The 21,988-nt window shown below is 37.6% G+C and overlaps 1 long non-coding RNA gene across 1 annotated transcript; it reads left to right on the top strand.

Annotated features, from left to right (window-relative positions):
• The first annotated feature begins 10,035 nt into the window (after positions 1–10,035).
• LOC115021704 (uncharacterized) lies at positions 10,036–11,530 on the top strand. The gene is made up of 2 exons (XR_003833753.1): positions 10,036–10,086; positions 11,241–11,530. It is a non-coding gene; the product is annotated as an uncharacterized LOC115021704 (long non-coding RNA).
• The last annotated feature ends 10,458 nt before the right edge of the window (positions 11,531–21,988 follow it).

The raw sequence follows: 21,988 nt of genomic DNA, 5'->3' as shown, positions 1-21,988 counted from the left end.
CTCGATCGTAAATAGATCGCAAGCTATCGATAGCTTGCTAGCGAGTCGATAGCTTGGTTTCCTTGAATTGTTATGAACCCGACAATTATTTATCAATTATTTCTCTACTTGGACACATCGACATCTGTAAAGCTTGATAACTTGATTCTTTCTCGAAGTTTCTGCGGTTGAGGTTCTATCGTTGTGTCTGATGTCAAACGTCATATATTACGAGGCTGTATGTAAAGCATTAGCTATTAGCTAACAAACAGACCGGAGGACAGCGCTGTTTTATAAAGTATAGTCTGTATACTGAGGTGAGACGGTCTATATATATATATATATATATATATAACGCCCCTCAGTTGAAGCCACGGCCACCATGCCAGATGCAAAAGTTGTATTCAGGGATCTGAAATAGAAAAAAGATTTGAAACTGTAAAAATCTAAAATGAATCTGAAAACATAAAATCTGCAAATGTAAAAATAAAAAACCTCAAATATGAAAATATATATGAAAGTGAGAAATTAAAATAAATAATGTATTCCAATGAATCACAGAATTGAATCAAAATAATATTCAACCATTAAAAAAAATTGCATACACTTGTTTTTTATTTGAATATACTACTCACATATACCGTGATTTTGGCCATATCGCCCACCCATAGTGCAATCATATATTTTGTTCTCACTTTGTGGTTTGAATTAGCAATGTAACAATGTTTTATGAATTAGCTTACATCAAAATTCATAGCTGCAATAAAATACTCTTGGTCCTAAATGGTGTTTTTTTACATTTAGGACGGCTTAACATCAGCGAGACCCTAAGAAACTTGTCTCAACATGCATACAGTGGCTCACTTGTCGAACTTGTCTAGTTGTCCGTAAGACTGGGCCTTCACTGTATTAAGTTATTTTGTGTTTTATTTTTATTTTATTTTGTTATTTTTATTTTTCTGTGTCTGTGTGTGTTTGTTTGTGTGTCTGTGTTAGAGTGTCTGTCTGTGTCTTTCTGTGTGTGTGCGAGTGCGTGTGCGTGTGCGTGTGTGTGTGTGTGTGTGTGTGTCAGTCTGTGTATGTGTCTTTCTGTGTCTGTGTGTGTTTCTTTGTTTGTGTGTGTCAGTCTGTGTGTCTGTGTTAGTGTGTCTGTCTGTGTCAGTGTGTGTCTCTCTGTGTCAGTTTGTCTCTCTCTGTGTGTCTCTCTGTGTCTGTGTGTGTAAGGGAAAAGTAATTTGCTTTGTGGCAAGAAACTGCTTACGTCAAAGCACATTCAGTCTGTTCTGTCTTTTCCAGTCGTTGAGAGATTTTGCCTGATGCGAAAGTTGTATACAAGGATGCAACGGAGACAGAAGTTAATACAAAAATATTCAGAGACCTCATTGGACAAGGCAACGTGGTGCTGACAGTTTTCTCAGGTGATTGTAAGATAAAAAAAAAGACCAGTATAATCAAACACCTCACTGAGCAGAATAAAATTATCAATATCTTTTCTTTTTATTTAGAGTTCTCCGGATGGTCCTTTTTCCTCTGCTTCTGATAAGTCCGATTCAAGCTTCAGCTCAAGTGCATCAACTGCGAATGTCGATGAGGTTCCGAGCAAGAGACAAAGAATCGAGGATACACTTGATGCAGTGTCTGCTAAACAGGTCCAGTGTTTCCCCTACCATTGTTTTGGCATACAAATTTCAAATTTCAAAATAATATTTGTTTTATTCACAACTCACTTTTCACATTCACAGGTTGCTCTTTTATTAAATAAACTAAACGCTTATGCTATTGATCTAATTTATGTGCACGTTTCAGTTTGTACTGTCTACTTTCACATTCTCTCCGTCGGCTCCGTTTTGCGAAGGGCGGGGCTTCGCAGCTGGCGCACACACCTACAGAGCGGAAGAAAGGAGAGGGGAGAACTAAATAGACGGAATCGGAGTTTCGGGCTTCCGGTGGAATCGCAATGCATGCTGGGGTGGCAAGCCTAGAAAAGTGAGCACCAACTCTACAAGGGCCACCATATTGGATTTCTTCTCTACGTGTTTACATTGTATTTAGCTTATTCTTCAAGCGTATTTACATTGTATTTGGCTGGTTTGTAGTGTGTAATCATCGCTCTTCTAGTTATGGGTGAAAGGATGTTCAAACAGTGGGAAAAAGCTAAATAAATGGGCAGAATCTCATTGTGAGCTTCTCGATTGCAAAAATTGCAACTGCAAGCCACCGTTCAAACTATTACCATTTCCAACTGCACTAAAGAACAAAGACAGAAGGCTAGCATGAACCAAAGATGTAAAGAGACAGGATTACAATGAGAAGTCTTGGGAGCCCAAGAAATCTTCATTTCATGCAAGGAAAACCAACAAATGAATTCCCTGATCCTGAACTCGACCTGGGGTATGTAGTCTATACTTGATTTATATATTGACAAATGTACTTTCTATATATTGAGTTTTATAATAATTAACAAACACAAGCTAGGTATATATTTATAATAGCTTACCCTGCAACACAACTGCAATAAGCACTTATGATATCTCCAGTTTTCTTGACTGCGCAGATCCATGCTGAATGTGGCGTATGGGAAGTTTTCATTGAATGAGTACATTTTGCTTTCAAAAAGCAATACTCAGAATCTGCGAGAGGATTGAAAGATATGTTTCAAACAGTCTAAATGCTTTGCCTTCTTTGTATTCGTTCAAAGTTGGTTTATGAAACTCGACATGGTTCCCTGGGTGGTCAGACATTAAAAATAATGTTATATCGGCGGCCAAGAAGTCATGCTGTTGTTTTCTTTGACCCAGCCATCCTGCAATGTCAAGGGATCAGGCACTGAAACGCCACTCGGCATAACCAAAAGCTTAGTCTTTTCTTTTTCTGTGATTGAAAGTCTTTCGTTAGCTCTTGGTTGCTCCTCAATGCCCATCTCTGATGCAGCAAACACCCTGGCAATAAGCTCCAGCTTTGTTCCTGAAACCTTTAAATTCCGCTTGCGGCGAAATACTTTCAAAGCTTTGACTTTCCACATCTGAACCTCACCAAAGAACAAAACTCGAGCTTATTGCCAGGGTGTTTGCTGCATTAGAGATGGGCATTGAGGAGCAACCATCCCCCGTTGCGCGGTGAGCGGTAAAGCAGTAAACCTAGGGGAAACACTGAGGTCATAACAAAGCTTGTTTCTCAGTAGTCTCTTAACACTTTCTCTAGAAAGGCTGTTTATCATTATGTTTTGCGTTATCATGTTTTATTTATTAGTTGATTGAAGCTGTGCTGAGGCAAGTCTGGTGGGGAAGAAGTAAACATGAATACCAAACAATAGAAACATTAAAAGATGCCACAAGAAGACAAATGGTTAACATACTGGTAGCTCGCAAGATTGAAAATCATGAGTGTGGTTTTTTTATATTGTTTCATTTGTGCCAAATAACTGCATGCCCATTGTGCAAATTTTGATTAGGAATTTAATATCTCCTCTCGGGCACATCCCCACTAAAGCTATAAGAGAAGAGTATGCTCTTGGGATAGTCACGCCGTTCCGTTCCCTCAAGGATCCATATACCAAGAAAGGCTATGTAATATTCCTTATTATTGTTTGCATGAAAGTTGCATATCAAACGTGCATATTATGACACAACGGTGTTTGTATGACATTGACATTTGAGTTCTTTAAAGTATGACCAAAATATATATATATTTTTTATTTCAGGAACACGTCCATGATGCTGCAAGCAGCACAGGATACATTTCTTGGCGTCTATAAGCAATTCAACAAAAGATTTGTCGAGGATCTGCACCATCACCAAATAGCCCTATGGACACTTCTCCCAAATGTCCAACGAGCTATTCATGTAGAAAGACAGCTGGATCGGGATGTTTGCCAAGAGGACATGTCTTTGCTCAACAGACAATTCCCTGATTTTTCAGAAAATGAGAGAAACCTTTCAGCACCGTCAGAAGCTTGTTAATGACCCAAGCAGAGGTGTTGATGTCCTCTCCACCTTCCCAAGATTCCTGGATGACAAAGGATTGGTAAGTTTGGAATTAAATGTTTACAATGGTTTGACACATTTCCTGTAGTAATAACGGTAATATCTTCTTTCGTAAAGGTGGATCAAGACTTCACCCTCTATTAGATCATGAAACATCCTCCAGGCTCCTTCAGAAATGGGATGTGTTCTTCAGTCCAAATGTCATTAAAGAGGCAAAGCGGCTTACTTCAACACGCAGAGTTTCGTCGCTTGTTGCAGAGTCCCACAGGAAGTGAGCTTGATGAGACGACAAGTGAGTTGTATTTGTTTAGCTTGTTTAAAGAAGTTGCCATATCTCCAAAAATACTTTTAGTCTTTCATAAGGTAATTATATTATTAAGGTGATTATAATTGTCACGTCACCTTCTTAGCCACATGTGTAAAAGAGGGTTGTTAAAAAGTGAATGAAATTGAAATGAAGTCTTCACAAGCATTCCCATCTTGCACTAGCCTTTAAGAAGATGTTTGAGTAACTGATCACTTCTATAATGTAGTTTTCTCTGTGGCTGCACATTATTCTTGTGTGTAATGTTAGGTTTCTTCATCTCAACCCTAGTCATGCTGCAGTTTGGAGGAGCATCTCCGCAACCAGCAGGGTCGGCAGCCATACCTCCTCGCTGTTGGGCGTCAGAAGAGCAAGATTGACAGCTTCTACATCACCATGGATAAGCATCTCATCCCACGGCAGGCAAACCGCTCCCTACCTTGGGGCTTTCGACAAACTTTCCAAAACCCATTTTGTGTTTAATTTGTCGTACGATGCTGCGTTACTGAATTTTTACCCATTCTTGCAGACAACAGTGTATAACATTGATGTGGGGAAAATAAAGGAGTCACCCAGAGTCAGAGACTGCTTGAAGACTGCTTGACCAGCTAGTACCGGTCTCACTCTCTGAGTAAGAGGCTAAAACAATACTGACCGGTTTCGTGTCAGAATTTGTATCCCAGCAGCCAGAAGTGGATGGTGTTATACTGGAACCGTTGATAAATGATATAGAATTACTGGAAACCCAAGGCCTTAGTCTTAGTAATGTTTGATTGAGAGGAATGATTCTCAAACGGTATACATTGAGGAAGATCCCAAAGTGATCCTTCGTGGAAAAAATATGTTTGATATGCATTACAAATGTCTCCAAGACAACCCAAAATTGAAGTCCTTGTATGGTTTGAAAAAGACTTCTACACTTAACTCATTGAAGTATTTCCATGTTTGAAATAATTACTCATTTGATATAATGACCTTCTTGAGGGTGTGACTCAGTGTGAGATCAAATTGCTTTTTGAATATCTCACAAAAGTCTTAATATCACAACAGAACTTGCTTTCCAGGATTTATGGTTTTGACTGCAGATTTTTAGAACAAAAGAAACGTCCCACAAGATAAATTTGGACAGTGCTGGCAATGGCATTGGTTTGAATTCTATTCAGACATTGTGTCTGGTGAAAAACATCCCACTGTTGTTGGTGACATTATTCCTGCAGGAAACGAAAACTGGAATGTGTTACTGTTGTTACTTAAAATAATGAACATGGTTGTGTCACTTTTTCTCACTCTAGGTACGACAATATATTTAAAGCATTTGATTGTTGACCACCACAAACTATTTAAGAACTTGTATCCACATAGAAACTTGCTACCGAAGCATCATTTTATGACCCACTGTATATGTGGTCTATGAGGTGTGAAGCCAAAGACAAGATGTTTAAAGATTATTTCAAAAACATAACAAAATCACTTGCTAAAAAGCATCAGATGGCTATTGCTTATCACTGGGAAACCTTCACCCTCAAATAAAAAGAGTATGGTCCAATTAAGACTTATTCCTTCAGAGATGTGAAAGTGGTCAACAATGAAATGCTTGAAATGATTTTGTCAAAAGATGTTTTCTCAACTAGTTGGGTTAAAGTTGATGGTGTAGAATATACATGTGGACTTGTTTGTCTTTTGTCAAATATGTGATATACTTTTGGTTGAAGGTAACACATTTTGTTTATTAACAAACGAGCTATTCATCGAGAATTCTTTTGATGACCATCATCGTGCATTTCGAGTGTTCAAAGTGAGGAAAGGTTCATAATAAAAATGTCTGAGCTTAAATTCCATAAGCCATTTGATATTCAAAGCTCATACAATGTTTCAGATGAAAGTTTATACATTATACCATGAAAATGGCTTTGTTTATTGGAATCAATGAATATATTATTTAATAACATTAATTAGTGTTACTTTAACTCTGTTTTGTGAGTTAAAGAAGGAACTCTGGCACAGTGTTATGAAAGTGTTCATTTAACTCTGAAAAGTGTGGACCTATATAAACCCTGAAAAAGTGTTGAAATCAACTGGGAGTTAATTCAACACTGGACTTTTTGCAAGGTCCAGGGTGTGGTTTAAACGGTGAGTTGGTTTATGTACATCCTGACTGAACCCAATTGAATCTAATGAGATAAAGCCGTTATTAAGGCTGTCATGATCGATATCCACATGAATATTAAAGTCACCTACGATAATTACTTTATCTGTTTTAAGGACTAAATTCTGAGAATTCAGATATAAATTCAGAACAGTATAACAAATAAAATTGGCTTTAATATTCCGCCAGCTGTGTGATGCCATTGTGGATGCCGGTTTACCATGGAAGAGGTTTGCTGGAATAACAACCGACAGAGCGCCATCAATGACAGGGAGGAGAAATGGACTGGTGGCACTTGTTCAAAGAAAACTGGGAGATGAGGGTGTGGAGGAGGCCATTGCTCTGCACTGCATTATTCATCAGCAGGCCCTTTGCAGCAAATGCCTGAAGTTTGACAATGTGATGTCTGTTGTTGTGAAGTGCATCAACCACATCAGATCCAGGGGCTTAAAGCACCGGCAGTACCGCGCCTTTTTGGAGGAAATAGAGTCAGCATATGAGGATGTGCTCTACTTCACCGAGGTACGTTGGCTCAGCAGGGGAAACGTCTTGAAGAGGTTCTTTGAGTTGAGAGCAGAAGTGAAAGCCTTCATGGAGAAGGATGGGATGGCTGTTCCTGTGCTAAGTGATCCCAAATGGCTCATGGACTTAGCTTTTCTTGTTGACATCACACAGGAGCTGAATGTACTGAACAAGAAATTACAAGGCCAGGGGCAGCTTGTCAGTGCTGCCTATGACAACGTCAGAGCATTCTCCACAAAACTTGTGTTATGGAAAGCCCAGCTCTCTCAGACAAACCTCTGCCATTTCCCAGCATGCAAGGCACTCATGGATGTGGGCACACCATTCAGTGGTGAGAAGTATGCTGATGCCATTGTAAAGCTACAGGAGGAATTTGATCACAGGTTTGCAGACTTCAAGACACACAGAGCCAATTTTCAAATGTTTGCTGACCCCTTCTCCTTCGATGTGCAAGATGCCCCTCCTGTGCTTCAAATGGAGCTCATTGACCTGCAGTGCAATTCTGAACGCAAAGCCAAGTTCAGGGAGGTGAGTGGAAAAGCAGACAAGCTTGGACAATTTTTGAGAGAATTGCCCCCCACCTTCCCTGAGCTTTCCAGGATGTTCAAGCGGACCATGTGCCTTTTTGGGAGCACATATCTGTGTGAAAAGCTCTTCTCCACCATGAACTTTAATAAGTCAAAGTACAGGTCCAAACTTACTGATGAACATCTTCAAGCCATACTGAGGGTCTCAATTGCTTCCTCCCTCAAGCCAAATGTGGCTCTGCTGTGTAAGAGGAAGCGCTGCCAGGTCTCTGGCACCAAGGAGTAGGTTAGAGAAGCATATGTTCTGAAGAACCGTTCGTGTTCTGAACTGTTATTATTAAAGATTGAGAAGATTGGATCAGTTGTACTTTTTTTTGGCATAATAGAAACCCTTTTTTTGTGGAATATTTGATGTGGCCCAGCCACACCCAGAATCTACCTCCAGCGGCCCCCAGGTAAATTGAGTTTGAGACCCCTGATCTAGACTGACATATTTCTTGACGTCTCAGCCAAGTTTCAGTGAGACAAAATAAATAAATCTTATCTGATATTAAATCATTTACTAGTCCAGCTTTAGATGACAAAGATCTGATGTTTAAGAGCCCACATTTAATTGTTCTACTTAGTTGCACTTTAGCAGTGGTGGTGTTAATTTCTATTAGGTTTTTTTGTATAACTCTCCCTCTGTTTAACATTGATTTGATTTCAGTGGTCGTGGGGCAGACACAGTCATTATGGGGATTTGAGTGGGCGACTGCCCGGAAGGAAGCACAGAAGTGTGTAAAACTGCAGCTCTGCCTTCTGGTCTCAACTCCGGGTTGTCATGGATTAGGTCCACTAATAAACTTTGTAATATTAGTAGATATGAGATCCACTCCATCCTACGATGGATGCCGTCACTGCTAATCAGACCAGGAGTTTCCCAAAAGTCAGCCAAGTCTCTGGCTCAACAGGGCAGAAAAGGAAGAGAGAGATGCCATCGCTAGCTGCCAAGCTACAGTAGCTAACGTTAGCAGAGCCGAAAGGAGTGTAAACAATTGAGGATTAAGCGAGAGTCGCTAAGAGAAGAAGGATGAGAGAGTTGTAAGTGCTTAAAGCATTTAGCAGCGATATTACAGGGGAAAGTCACAGATCAGTGCCTCACACAGCAGTAGTTGGGGAGGTTTAAAGGCTTCCCAATCAAAATACAGAAAAATAATACGGTTTATTTGAGATCTATATGAAAGGAAACTCCTTTGCTATCAGTTCGAATAGATTTGACACTTTATCACATCCTGTAAATGAGTATTTCATACATTTATTGGTGAAGAGGAAACACAAAACTGTTGCATCTCCAGGGTTCGATTGGTGGCGTGCTTCTTTGCTTGGGCGAACGTGTTCAGCTGTAACTGTCCAATGAGCAACGCGCAACGGCTGATTTTAACTGACCAATGAGCGACGAGATGAGGCTATATAAGCCGCCGGTTTGAGGCCGTTGGTCATTAAGCACGAGGAAAAGAGACAGGTAGGCAGCACAAGCAAGGAGCAGCGAGGAGCAGCGCTAGCTAGCTAGCTAGCAAGGAGCAGCGCTAGCTAGCAAGGAGCAGCTCTAGCTAGCTAGGAGCAGCGCTAACAGCTAACTCGGAGCAGCAAGCAGAAAGCACAAAGCACCAGGGCGGCCAGACACCACACACCAGGGCAGGCCAAATGAGTCTTGGCGACCGCAATTGCCCGATCGCCGGCGGCCAATAAAACCCCAGGGGGCCTAATAAGCCGGTGCGAGCGGCGGTCAAATGAGCCAAGGCGGCCCTATACATGGGAGGTCATGGGGAGGGGCGAAATGATTTGGGAGGGGGGCCAATTGTGCCCTAAAAATTGATTTAAAAAAAAAAAAGTAATGATAAAAAAAAAAAAAAAAAATTAACATATGTATATACATACATATATGTATGTATATATACGTATATATATATATGTATATATATATATATATATATATATATATATATATATATATATATATATATATGTATATATATATATATATATATATATATATATATATACTATATATATATACGTTATATATATATATATATATATATATATATATATATATAGATATATGTATAGCTATATCTATGTATATATATATAAATACATGTATATATATATATATATACGTATATGTATGTATATAAACATACATATACATATATATGTGTTTATGTATGTGTATATATGTATATATTTATATGTGTTTATACATATATATATATATATATATATATATATATACGTATATATATTTATGTATATATACATATATATATGTATCTGTAAATATATATATATATATATATATATATATATATATATATATATACCGCAGGGACCATGTCTTTTCTAAAAATAACACTTGTCACCATGGAGCTTTGTCTAAAATTTGTATTTAATTGTTTTGCTGTTTTTTTTCAAAAATTAATAACACTTGAATTATTCTTTATTTTAAAATGAAAATATTGAATATAGCATTTAAAAAACAAAAATGTTTTATGTATATATGAACTATAACCCTGTAAACTAAATCTCCATTTCCCTTTTCGCTGAGACAAGCTAGCGGGAGCAGCTACGATGGGGCGCTAGGTGCGTTGTTTACGCTAAACATGGCAGAAAAGCGAAAGAAAACGAACTATTTTCACAATGATTGGGAGGTAGAATTATTTTTTACAACAGTGAAGGAAAAGTGTGTATGTCTCATTTGCGTGGCGACGGCAAAGCGGCACATTGTGGAGACACTTCGGTACGTGTCACAGAAGCTACCATGCTAACTACATGCTAACTACACACCTGCAGCACTGCGGGCAGAACAAGCCGGGAGTTAAAGGCAGCTTTGGGCAGCAGCATCTCTTTTCACGAGGCCGGTGAACAAGTCACAGAAAGCAACGGAAGCTTAATTTAGAGCTGCACATTTTTAATACGTATTTTTTAAATAAAGTACAAGAAAGCCTTTTCGGACGGAGAGGTCTGGAAAGGTGCAATGATGGTTATTGCAAACACTGTTCTAAGATGAGAAGAAAGGTTCCGATGTCATCTCCACTCTCTCCAATGTTACAAAGTTAGTGTTTGTACAAACAGAATATGATTTGAAGATGTGACAGTTAATGATTTCCTAAATCTTTTTACAGAAGTCATGCTTTGTATTAAAATATAACTGGTGTAATTTTGAACAAAATGCTACAAATGTTCTCATTCATACAAAACTGTCAATAAAGATATTTACAAAAATATCAGAGATGTGATAACTCTGACTTTCAAATGTTGAAATAGATTAAGAACTTAAATAAATAATGTTGCATGTTTAAAGATATCTGTTTCCTACCATGGTAAATCATTGTTAATAATCATTGTGAGGAATAATTAACATTAACATGTGATCAGACAGTCTCTTCACGTATATGAATATGTATTATCATTATTAATGATAATATTATCATTAAAGGTGAACCGTGCAACTATGTTATTCAGGAAGTTTGTATCAAACAAGTATCTCCAAAAAGACTTAGTCTTTCATAAGGTAATTATATTATTAAGGTGATTATAATTGTCACGTCACCTTAGCCACAAAAGAGGGTTGTTAAAAAGTGAATGAAATTGAAATGAAGTCTTCACAAGCATTCCCATCTTGCACTAGCCTTTAAGAAGATGTTTGAATAACTGATCACTTCTATAATGTAGTTTTCTCTGTGGCTGCACATTATTCTTGTGTGTAATGTTAGGTTTCTTCATCTCAACCCTAGTCATGCTGCAGTTTGGAGGAGCATCTCCGCAACCAGCAGGGTCGGCAGCCATACCTCCTCGCTGTTGGGCGTCAGAAGAGCAAGATTGACAGCTTCTACATCACCATGGATAAGCATCTCATCCCACGGCAGGCAAACCGCTCCCTACCTTGGGGCTTTCGACAAACTTTCCAAAACCTATTTTGTGTTTAATTTGTCGTACGATGCTGCGTTACTGAATTTTTACACATTCTTGCAGACAACAGTGTATAACATTGATGTGGGGAAAATAAAGGAGTCACACTGCTTGACCAGCTAGTACCGGTCTCACTCTCTGAGTAAGAGGCTGAAACAATACTGACCGGTTTCGTGTGTCAGAATTTGTATCCCAGCAGCCAGAAGTGGATGGTGTTATACTGGAACCGTTGATAAATGATATAAAATTACTGAAAATCCTTAGTGAGCGGGAGGTCATGGGGAGGGGCGAAATGATTGGGGAGGGGGGCCAATTGTGCCCTAAAAATAGATTAAAAAAAAAAATAGATAAAAAAAAAAAAGTAAAATAATAATTATATATATACATATATGTATATATATACGTATATATATATACATATATGTGTATATATATATACGTATATATATACATATATATGTGTATATATATATATATATATATATACGTATATATATATGTGTATATATATACGTATATATATATATATATATATATACGTATATATATACATATATATACATATATACATATAGAATCGTAGGCTTTCATCCCTCTGATTCTATATGTATATTTATGTATATATATGTATATACATATATATGTGTTTATGTATGTATACATATATATATATATATATATATATATATATATATATATATATATACATGTATATATTTATACAAAAATATATACATGTATATATATTTATATATATATATATATATATATATATACATATACATGTATATATCACAATTATTGATGCATTAATGCATCATTATTGTTGCAGGTGGTAAAGGTAGAGCCACTTTTATTTACTTTCTATACTTCCGGGTAGCCTCATCTATAATAATACATCATTATTCGTTGATTTATAACTTATATTAATCTAAATCTGTAAACAGTAATTAATGTCAAATAAATCTAATGAAGTAAAAAGTACAACATTAAAAAACCATCATGGTTTATAAAAGATCAAATGTTCAGCTCATTTACTGATGCAGACTTAAACACATGCATATTATCTATCATACAATTGTCTGCACTTTGTCAAAAATACAAAAGTTACCCTGATGATGGCACTAAATACAATATTACAATTGCACTCTCGCAGTGTGGTCATCATACCCGTCAACATTGGAATTTCAAAATAAGGGTCATTTTCTGGCGGACTCCGCCCATACCGTAACAGCTCTGAGCCAGCCAGCCCCAACCCATATAATGTAAATGTAAACACATAAGGGACGGGTTCAGGAATTACATCTTTATTTGAAGTATGTATTACTTGTACAGACATGTTTACAAATGAAGTCATTGACAGTGTATGTGTTGTGCCTCTTGGGCGTGCCTGTGCTTGGACGATTGTTCATGCTGGCGAGCATCGCTTTTTCCGCCGTGTGCAATGCTAAAATCTGAATGGCACACTTTACAAAACGCACGAGTTTGCCCGACTCTGCTTTTTATTAAATAAGGGAAGGTCTCCTCTCATTTGTCTAGTTACTTGCATAAAGTTGTAACTTGTTTGGCAGGTACAACTGCGTCTCCATCTATCTCCCGTTCACTGACTCATCATATGCTTTCGTCTTCTTCTGTGTTATTGTTCCTGTTTTCTTCTTCTGTGTTTACTGGCGGATAACTTTTTTCAACTAAAGTTAAACATAATACTGCAACCTGCTTTACCGGAGGCCCCTTTACCACTGTACACTTTTTTATATTAGGCCTATTTTTATTTTTGAAAGGTTAAAAATATGGGATAATTACGGGAAAATATTTAAATAAATATACATAAATATATATACATAAATATATATACATATAGAATCGGAGGGATGAAAGCCTCCGATTCTGTATGTATATATATTTATGTATATATATATATATATATGTATATGTATATATATATGTATATATATATATATATATATATATATATATATATATATATATATATATATATATATATATATAGAATCGTAGGCTTTCATCCCTCCGATGTATGTATATATATTTATGTATATATATTATATATATATATATATATATATATATATATATATAGAATCGTAGGCTTTCATCCCTCCGATGTATGTATGTATATATATATATATATATATATATATATATATATATATATATATATATATATATATATATATATATATATATATATACATATAGAATCGGAGGCTTTCATCCAGTGTGGCCACACACACACAGAGAGAGAGAGAGCGAGAGTTAACTTTGTGAAATGCTTCCCTCTGGTGGCCAAGATGACACATTACATTCCTAAAATTAATTAATTACATTAATAATATAGTAAAATGAGAGTAAAAAAAACAAAACACATTCATGTGGATGATCACTTTTAAATGGAGGACAATCAACTGGTAATCTGGAATTAGTGTTGACTTTTTGTGTTTATCCCTGTAATTAAAATATAGTTGCTTTCACCTTTACACTTAGAATGGGTAGGTTTACCTCATCCCCAGAAGATGGTACTATTCCTTATAATTTATTGACTGTTCTTTAGTGTTGACCAGACATAGGATGGCTGATAGCCCGCGATCAAACGCTCCATTGTTCTTTAACAGTTTTGTATCAACAACAACAACTTTTCTACTCATCTTGAAACAGAAAATATGTACGTTACCACATCTTATTTGTAATGACCAGGCACAGCCTTTACTTTAGGTTAAACTGCTTACAGACATTATTAAATAATAGCTGGCTTGCTGCATGAAACTCATGTTTACTTGTCTCTGCTTATCTGAGAACAATAAGTAGTTAAGTTTATAAAGGCCAAGGCGCCAGGCTCCTCAGAGGGGACAGACCACTGACCCCTTTTTCACATCTATTCTTTCTTCTTCCTCTTTTCTTCTCTGGCTCCAGAGCATTTTCACTAAGTAAACAACAAATAAGAAAGGTGTTGTAAATTGTAACCCTTAAAAGTCTCCCTCTTTAAGGTTGCGTTTCTGTCCCTCTCCTAGGTGAAACCTAACATTCCTATTCCCAAAAAGCCAGTGCTGAATGCAGTTCACGGGACCCATAAGCTGAATTGTAAACATAATTCACAATGTATGGATCTGCCAGGTCACTGGTTGCCATGGCTTTAGCCGAGCACCTCAACAACCTTTACAACAGAAGGTCAGTCAGAGGAAAAATATGTTTAGCACAAAAAAACCTAAATCCTAAATCAAGTGAAAATAACATACAGCGTATAGACAGAAAAGTGAGTCTACGACCAACGTCTTTCCAACAACTGCAGCTCTTACATCTGATATTCATCTTTCAATATTCACATTTTTAAAATTGCCCCAAATTAAAAAATGTTTTCCTGTGGATTATAATAAATCTGATTTGAGTAAGTTCTTAGTGGATAACTGATCATTTAGAAGAAATCACAAGATTGTAGACATATACTGCATGTTTCGTAGCAGCAAACCAATGACATTTCAAATGTAGCCTACAATATTACTTTCCTATTTTTTTTTCTATTATTAAATAGAAATTAAAATTATATAAATGAGAAGCCATAATCTTGCACTCTGCTCCAAGAAAGGAGCAATAACTTGTGAGAGTGGGGGCTAAGGCTGCTTACAATAATTTTGTACCAGTATTTCTGTAACAATCATAAAGAGCATGTACGTCACACAGTTCTGCAACACTTGCATGTACACTGAGTAAAAGAAACCTGTATTTAAAATGGTGTTGGCTAAAAAATGCAAAACGTGTGGTCATGGTGTTTTAAGTTTGACGTTCAGAAGTCTCTTAACTTGCGTCAGTTCCTTTACAAATTGGACTTTCTTATGTGGTTGACAAACACTGTAGATTTACAACCATTTCCCCATACAAACCAGAAAGCAGCACTGGAACCTGTGAGAATGTGACAGACAACGACTCAAATCATCTGGAAGATTAAATGTTATCTTTAGAGCCAACATTTTGAAATTGGCTATAAAAGCCTGGAAAATATTTCAAATAAGTGTTATGTTTATTTGAAACAAGCAATTACAAATCTTAAATATGACATTTATAGGAAATGTTATATATAAATGCCTTGAATGACTAACAGGAAAAACAAACAGGCATTAAAAGTCAAATTCAGTGATCATCATTAATCTTGATATAAACATTAGACTAATGTCCAAATTTCCAAAATCAGGCTGAGATCTGATCCACCTTCCAGGATGAAACATTTACGTTTCATCGTTCCAGTCAGACCTCCCTGGGTTTCTTCTGTTTTCGGTGCTCTCTATGCACTGCTAAAAATAATACCTATAAAAAAGTAGCCGTAAATTTGAATATTTTTGTTTTCGTAAGAGATCTCCCCCAAGTGGCAGCCATGTGTTCAGTTCTTCAACCGAGAAGAAGTTCAAACAAACATCACCATGGTTGCAAACTGTGACAAGAACTGTGAACACTCAACAGGGTGTCCTGTCAGACAAGCTGAGAGTAACTGAGTGTGTTAGCCTGTGACCACTGATACCAATAACCAAAACGTATGTGAAGAATACTACTCCTTTATCTGACTGTTAAATGTTTCAACAGACAATACAGCACAATGAGTAAACTGGACGATTGAAAGTAGAGCTTTGATAATCATTTTGCTGGTCGCCAAGGACACACGGGTGGTTTTGAAGTAGAGTACTTGTAGAGGCTAAACCAACGCTTTAAGCAACTTAGGTGTCGCTTTGTTTTACTAATTGACGCACTTGTTGTCGTGCCTGCTGAATAAAGATTCCGATACAAACTCTTTTGATTGAACACTCAGACACACAATAACTTAGCCTATGGAGCAAATGCTACCTCAGCCAACTTGTATGTGTGTGTCAAAAACAGTTTACCTTCGGGCGGAACTCCACCGTCAACAAACATTGGTTCTTACTTATAGCAGGAGCACTAATTGGCTCCTACAGTACTATTGCTCAGGGCAACACCTTCTACTTGCATGAAGATACCCACTTACGTATCTTTTTTTTTTTTTAAGTAAGTAGTTCGTGGGCAAATATTTGAAATGTTCAAAAATGTACTGTCCAAATCCTTTTAGATATTGCTGGACTTAAACCTACGTAGAAATCTGATTCTACATTTTAGAGATACCCTGCTAACTAACAACAACATAACAAGACCTACGAAGGAAAGCAAACTCATAACTATCCTAACAGATGTAATAATGCACTCTAACATGTGAAATACTGTTCAACAGCACCACAAACTACAATGTTTCTCCCAGACAAAGTACCACTCACTGCCTGCTCTTCTACACACAAGGTTTCCATCAGATCTGTCTGTCGGCTCCGACAGAACATAAAGCCGTTGACATCCTCATGAAATGCATCCTGAGATTTTTCCATAGAGCGTTTTTTATTAGTGGAAGCTCCATATTGCATCATCCTCAGCCACCCACCATAAGACACATCTGCCTCCGTCCCCGTGTCAGTCTCAGCTCATGTATAGTGGCGTGCAGCAAATAAACCCAGAGTGAGAGATTTGCGGTGGCCTCCCAAGCTGTTAAACCCACTGCCTGACTGCAACTTGGCGAGCAAATTGAAAAATATGGGGAGCACTCAACTTCATTGGTGAATCTGTGGAGGAAGTAATATAAACTGATGATATGAATGGGAGAAATTAAGGTCAAGAGCTGGCTTAGATGCGTGAATAAAAAGGAAAAGACAAGCCACTTTTTTAAGAACTTCTCAACGCTCTCTGAACCCAACCATAACCTGAAATGAACTCCCAGTTAAATACAAAGTGTCTCCAAACAATCCCTGCAGCAACATCTGCAATGCTTTAACTCACTGGTTGTATATCCCATTAAGCTGACATTTCCATTTTCTGTCTAACACAACACGGACGGATCAACAGTGATTCAAGTTCCTTTCAGTTGATATCATATGTACTGGAAGCCAGTAATGGTGTGCTGTGGATGTTTAATGATCTAAAAATATAAAGAATAAAGGAAATACTATTTTAGCCATGTGGAATTATTCAAGTTATTTGTCTGGATTTTCTTTGGAAACACACTGATCAAACACACTCCAACTCCTGGTGGGTAATTCTGCAGCGTACACAGTGCAGAGGATCAAGAATTAAAAACACATCACAGTCACGTAAAATAGTTAAATAGTCTGTGGTATGGCACTAAACTCTGTGTTCAGTTTTATATATTTTTTAGGAAACAGAAGGAAAATATGATGCTTTTCTTCCATTTTGTGTATGCATTGGTCAGACACGTATAAGAAACAACAATCTGTGCCTGTAATTTCATAATTTTCCTACAGAGAATCAGTCATTTTGCCAAATCTGCACTTTACTTCAAAACTGTTTAGGGACGAGTCATATTTGAAACCAATCATTTTCAACAACATTAAAATGACATCTTTTGAGGAAGATGATTAGAGAAATTAAAAAAGACATCATAAAACAATGATAACTAAAATGAAAACTACTGAATTACAAAAACCTCTCTCACACTATATATTAGCACACATCTGGCCGAAGCAAGCTTCTTAGCCAAGATTTTATTCCATCCCAAAATATTTCAACTAATGTTTTTGCTTGATTATCATCCAAGTGTTTGTCAGTGATTAACTGCAACCGTGAAATCTCAGACAGTGCTGCTTGGCTGCCGAGACTAACTGGCTTTTTTAAGATCATACATTGATAACGTAATCAATCAGTAATATGATTTTGTATCTCTTCTTTCTGAATAGTTTTGCTTCATCTGTTCCTGTGTTACTGTGTCTTCCAGCATGAACTGAAAATTACTGACTAAACCTTTCCTTCCCAAAACCCCAAATTCTCTCTTTCATCCACATGTTTAAATATTAATGCTGCTGCATTAGATCAGGAAAGTGTCCAAACTTAATTTGGCATCCCAAAATATAAATCAACAAAGCGGAATACTGACCATAAACTAAAAACTCAGAGACACCTGCTCATAATGAATGTCAAGAGAATATAATAAAACATGCACCATCATGGGAAGATTTGTTTATATTATCTCTCATTAAGTCCTTAGCTGTGAACAGAAGATGTCATAAAAAGGGACAAAGAAGATCTCCACCTACAGTGCCACACAGACTGTTGACCACATGTTACTGTATGATGTGTTGCAAAAACACTGATGATGTTGGACCGTCAGTGTAAACTGTAAGTGAATCATGGTGAGCGCTCAGTGGTGGCGTCGACGGTGTGGCCTGACCACTTGGCAAAGGGTTTGATGACCTACAGCAGAGTCCAACAACAGCTAGCAGGCTGACAGGCCAGCTGTTAGTAGTACTGTGTGATCGGTCTTTGTTTAGAAAAGACTGTGTCAAACCTCAATCTAAAGTGGTGCTGAAACATTTCCTACCACTGGAGGATGAAGGGTATTTAGGGGGTAAACAAAAGATGAGTGCAATAACAACCCGAGGTGTAAAATCTCAACAGACACTGGTCCTACCACAGACCCCCTCTGGACAAAGGAAACCGAAAGACAAGAGGAAAATACAGCATAAGCTAGCAGGCTACTGTGTCTACTGCATGTCAGTGTGTCCATCCTTCCTTCTCTGTCTCCTCCATCTTTCTCCATTTGATGCCAGCAGCCTGATTTCCTCTCATTCCTCTCTTTCCCCTTGCCTGTTTTCTTCCATATGTTTCTCTGTAGAGTGGAAATATTTCACAGATACTATGAATGTGCGTATGCAGACTTCCCACCTCATTCCTGAGAGGTATCCCACTTTGCCATACTGTGCCAAGCAGTCACACAGGAAATAAGTTGATAGTGTTATGTTTTCCAGGATGTGTATTTGCATTTTAAGCTATTCACAAATATCCACAATTTAATCAGTACCAACTTTCAGATGGCCACACTGGGAAATCATTTTTAAAAAGAGCCATTGCAGGTCTGATATTTTGATGGCAGAGAGTGACAAGGCCTTACTGAGAGGAGCCTCAGATGCCAAACAGGGAAGTAAGAAGAAGAAGGTTGAATAGAGGCAGACAAAAAGCATTGTTTTCAAAGAACCAAACATTTTAGAATGAAAACATATGAGAGGGAAAGACTAGACCAGTCCATATATGATCCTTAGTTTATTATGGGTACCACAGCTGGGAAAAATGTCTATCATACAGCCCCATCTCCTGATCAGTCGTCAGCAGCAAAAAAGTTTGCTTGAAAAAGACCAAAGCAAAAGCAGTTAAGGAGCAGACATCCACAGAGTCGGCAAACACAAACATCCTGTGAAATTTGACATTCTTTAACTTCCATTGTCAAACTATTTGAACAGCACTGAATCAAGATGTTTCCAGAGCTATCCACCGCTAGCCTGAACCACAAGTCTTAACACTTAGACTGCACACTTTCACCACCAGTATCAGTTTAAATCCAATTAATTCGCTGGATTTCTAGAACTAAGAACTAGGCAATACAATAACAAAAAAAAAAACAGAAATATAAGATGCCCAGAGCAAAACACATTCAATATCAAATAAGTACATTGTGAGTTACATACTATATGAAAATGTTCACTCACTAACACCTGTTCATCAATACAAGATTGTATCAGTAGAATTTACATAGTTGAACACTGTAACTTGCTGGCATGCACGCCACAACAACGTGCTGTATTTTCCATCTGTCACCACAATCAAACATTTATATATCGGCTGCAAGTCGTGCAACTCTTGAACTTCACACAGTCCACTTATATTCGCTTACCAAAAAGCAAGGCATTTAGTCCAGTCAAATAAACAGTTAAAAAGCCAGAAGTCTTACCTTTGACCAGATGTGGGTTCTCTGGCCGGCTCGTCATACAGCCAAATTTCCCGGTTTGAAAAACGAGGCTCGCAGAGGTGAAGCTCAGTTGATTCACTCTTTAGGGCTAAGCTAACGTTATGCTAGCACTTAAGCTAACTAGCATCTAGCGTTACATTATGTCAGCTTCAGAGCCCACTGTCTCGGGTGATGTGAACATTGTTTTCAACTTTTCAGCACTATCTTCCTCAGGCTTATTGTTGTTTTTTTGTCTTTTACATTAATCAGGGGTCCAATCCGGCCCGCGGGATGATTTTGCAAAGTGTAAAAATTACAGCGAAGACATTAAAGAGCCTACGAAATGATATTTTGTCAGTGTTATTGGCCTTGGTATATGATAGAGGTTGCATTTCTATTGTGAAATGTGCCATATATATATTTTTATTCTTAATAAATCACGATCATAACAGCATAAAAATGACTTCCGCTAACAACAATCGGTCGCTGCGCCGGGTACATCCACTTCGGCAATGTTCGGGCGATGACGTCATAAGTAGAACACAGCCGCCAGTGTTTGTCTGCGTTGAAGCATCCAGCAAAGACTGCTGTCAATATATTATGAGAAAGAACGGACAACAATCGATCGCCAAGGATAATTGTGAAGCGATGTGTTGTATGGGGATGTGGGGCCGTCTCCAAATCTAGCTTTCTGTGGCCAAAAGAGGATAAAATGTCGCGTTTATGGACAAGACAAGTGCGTCCGACGATTTGTGGGCAGCACTTTGAGATATCGTGTTTCGAACAATCAACTATGCTCGCCAAGGAAATGAGATTCAAAAATAATTTTAAACTGAACGCAGAAGCTGTTGCCTACAATACTGCCGAGACCCCAGCCAGCACAAGCCAGCACGCCGACTCAAACACCTCCGCCGATGCAGAGTCCTCCACCAAAGAGACGACGAAATGCATTTGCCAGAAGGGAGAGTGAAGGTAAGCCGTGCTACTTGTTGTTTACTTTATTTATTGTTACAAGCATAAAGCCATAATCGGTCTAGGCCTACTGTATGTAACTTCAAATTTCAAAACTCATTAGCCAACTGTAAAAAGAACTTACATGTAAGAAAGGGAAAATATTACAATAGCCACACTCAAAGAATATCTGCAAAGAGACAAAATGCTGGATTTAAAAGCTTTTGTCCAAATAAAGTCAAAGCACAGGCACAGAAATGTGACAACATTGGCAAGCTGTCGGTCCACTTCTCATCCTTGTGGAGGGTCAGTTTTTTTGACTGTTATTCCAGTCCCAAGCTCTAGCCAATATCTGTGTGTTAGTATTTGTAGTATTAATAACTTTAGCTAATTACACTTCATTAGCTTAATTAAGTATAGATTCAATGTTTATAACAGGCATCCCCATTTTATTCTGTAGTTTGAGTAAAAGCGTGAGTCTATTTAACTTTTAACTATCACACTATTATTACATAGGTATTGAAACATTGGTGAATGAAGCCACTGACAGAACTGAGGATACCTGTATGATCAGCAACCATCTATTGGACATCCACACTGGGGAGGAAGCTGTGTGTACACCAGTGAGTATACAGACTGTACGTCATCTGTACATTACAGTTGTAGTACCAGTAGACCTGCACATGACGTGTTAAACATACAATCACCACATGCATGTACATAATTCATATATTTGTATAATTTGATATCATTGCTCTCTCAATCAATGCAACCACATCTTTCATTATGAATGTTATTAGATATTTTCTTTACGCAGACATGTAT

Source organism: Cottoperca gobio, chromosome 16 (genome assembly GCF_900634415.1).
Source record: "Cottoperca gobio chromosome 16, fCotGob3.1, whole genome shotgun sequence".
NCBI lineage: Eukaryota > Metazoa > Chordata > Actinopteri > Perciformes > Bovichtidae > Cottoperca > Cottoperca gobio.
This window is presented reverse-complemented; position numbering and strand designations above follow the sequence as displayed.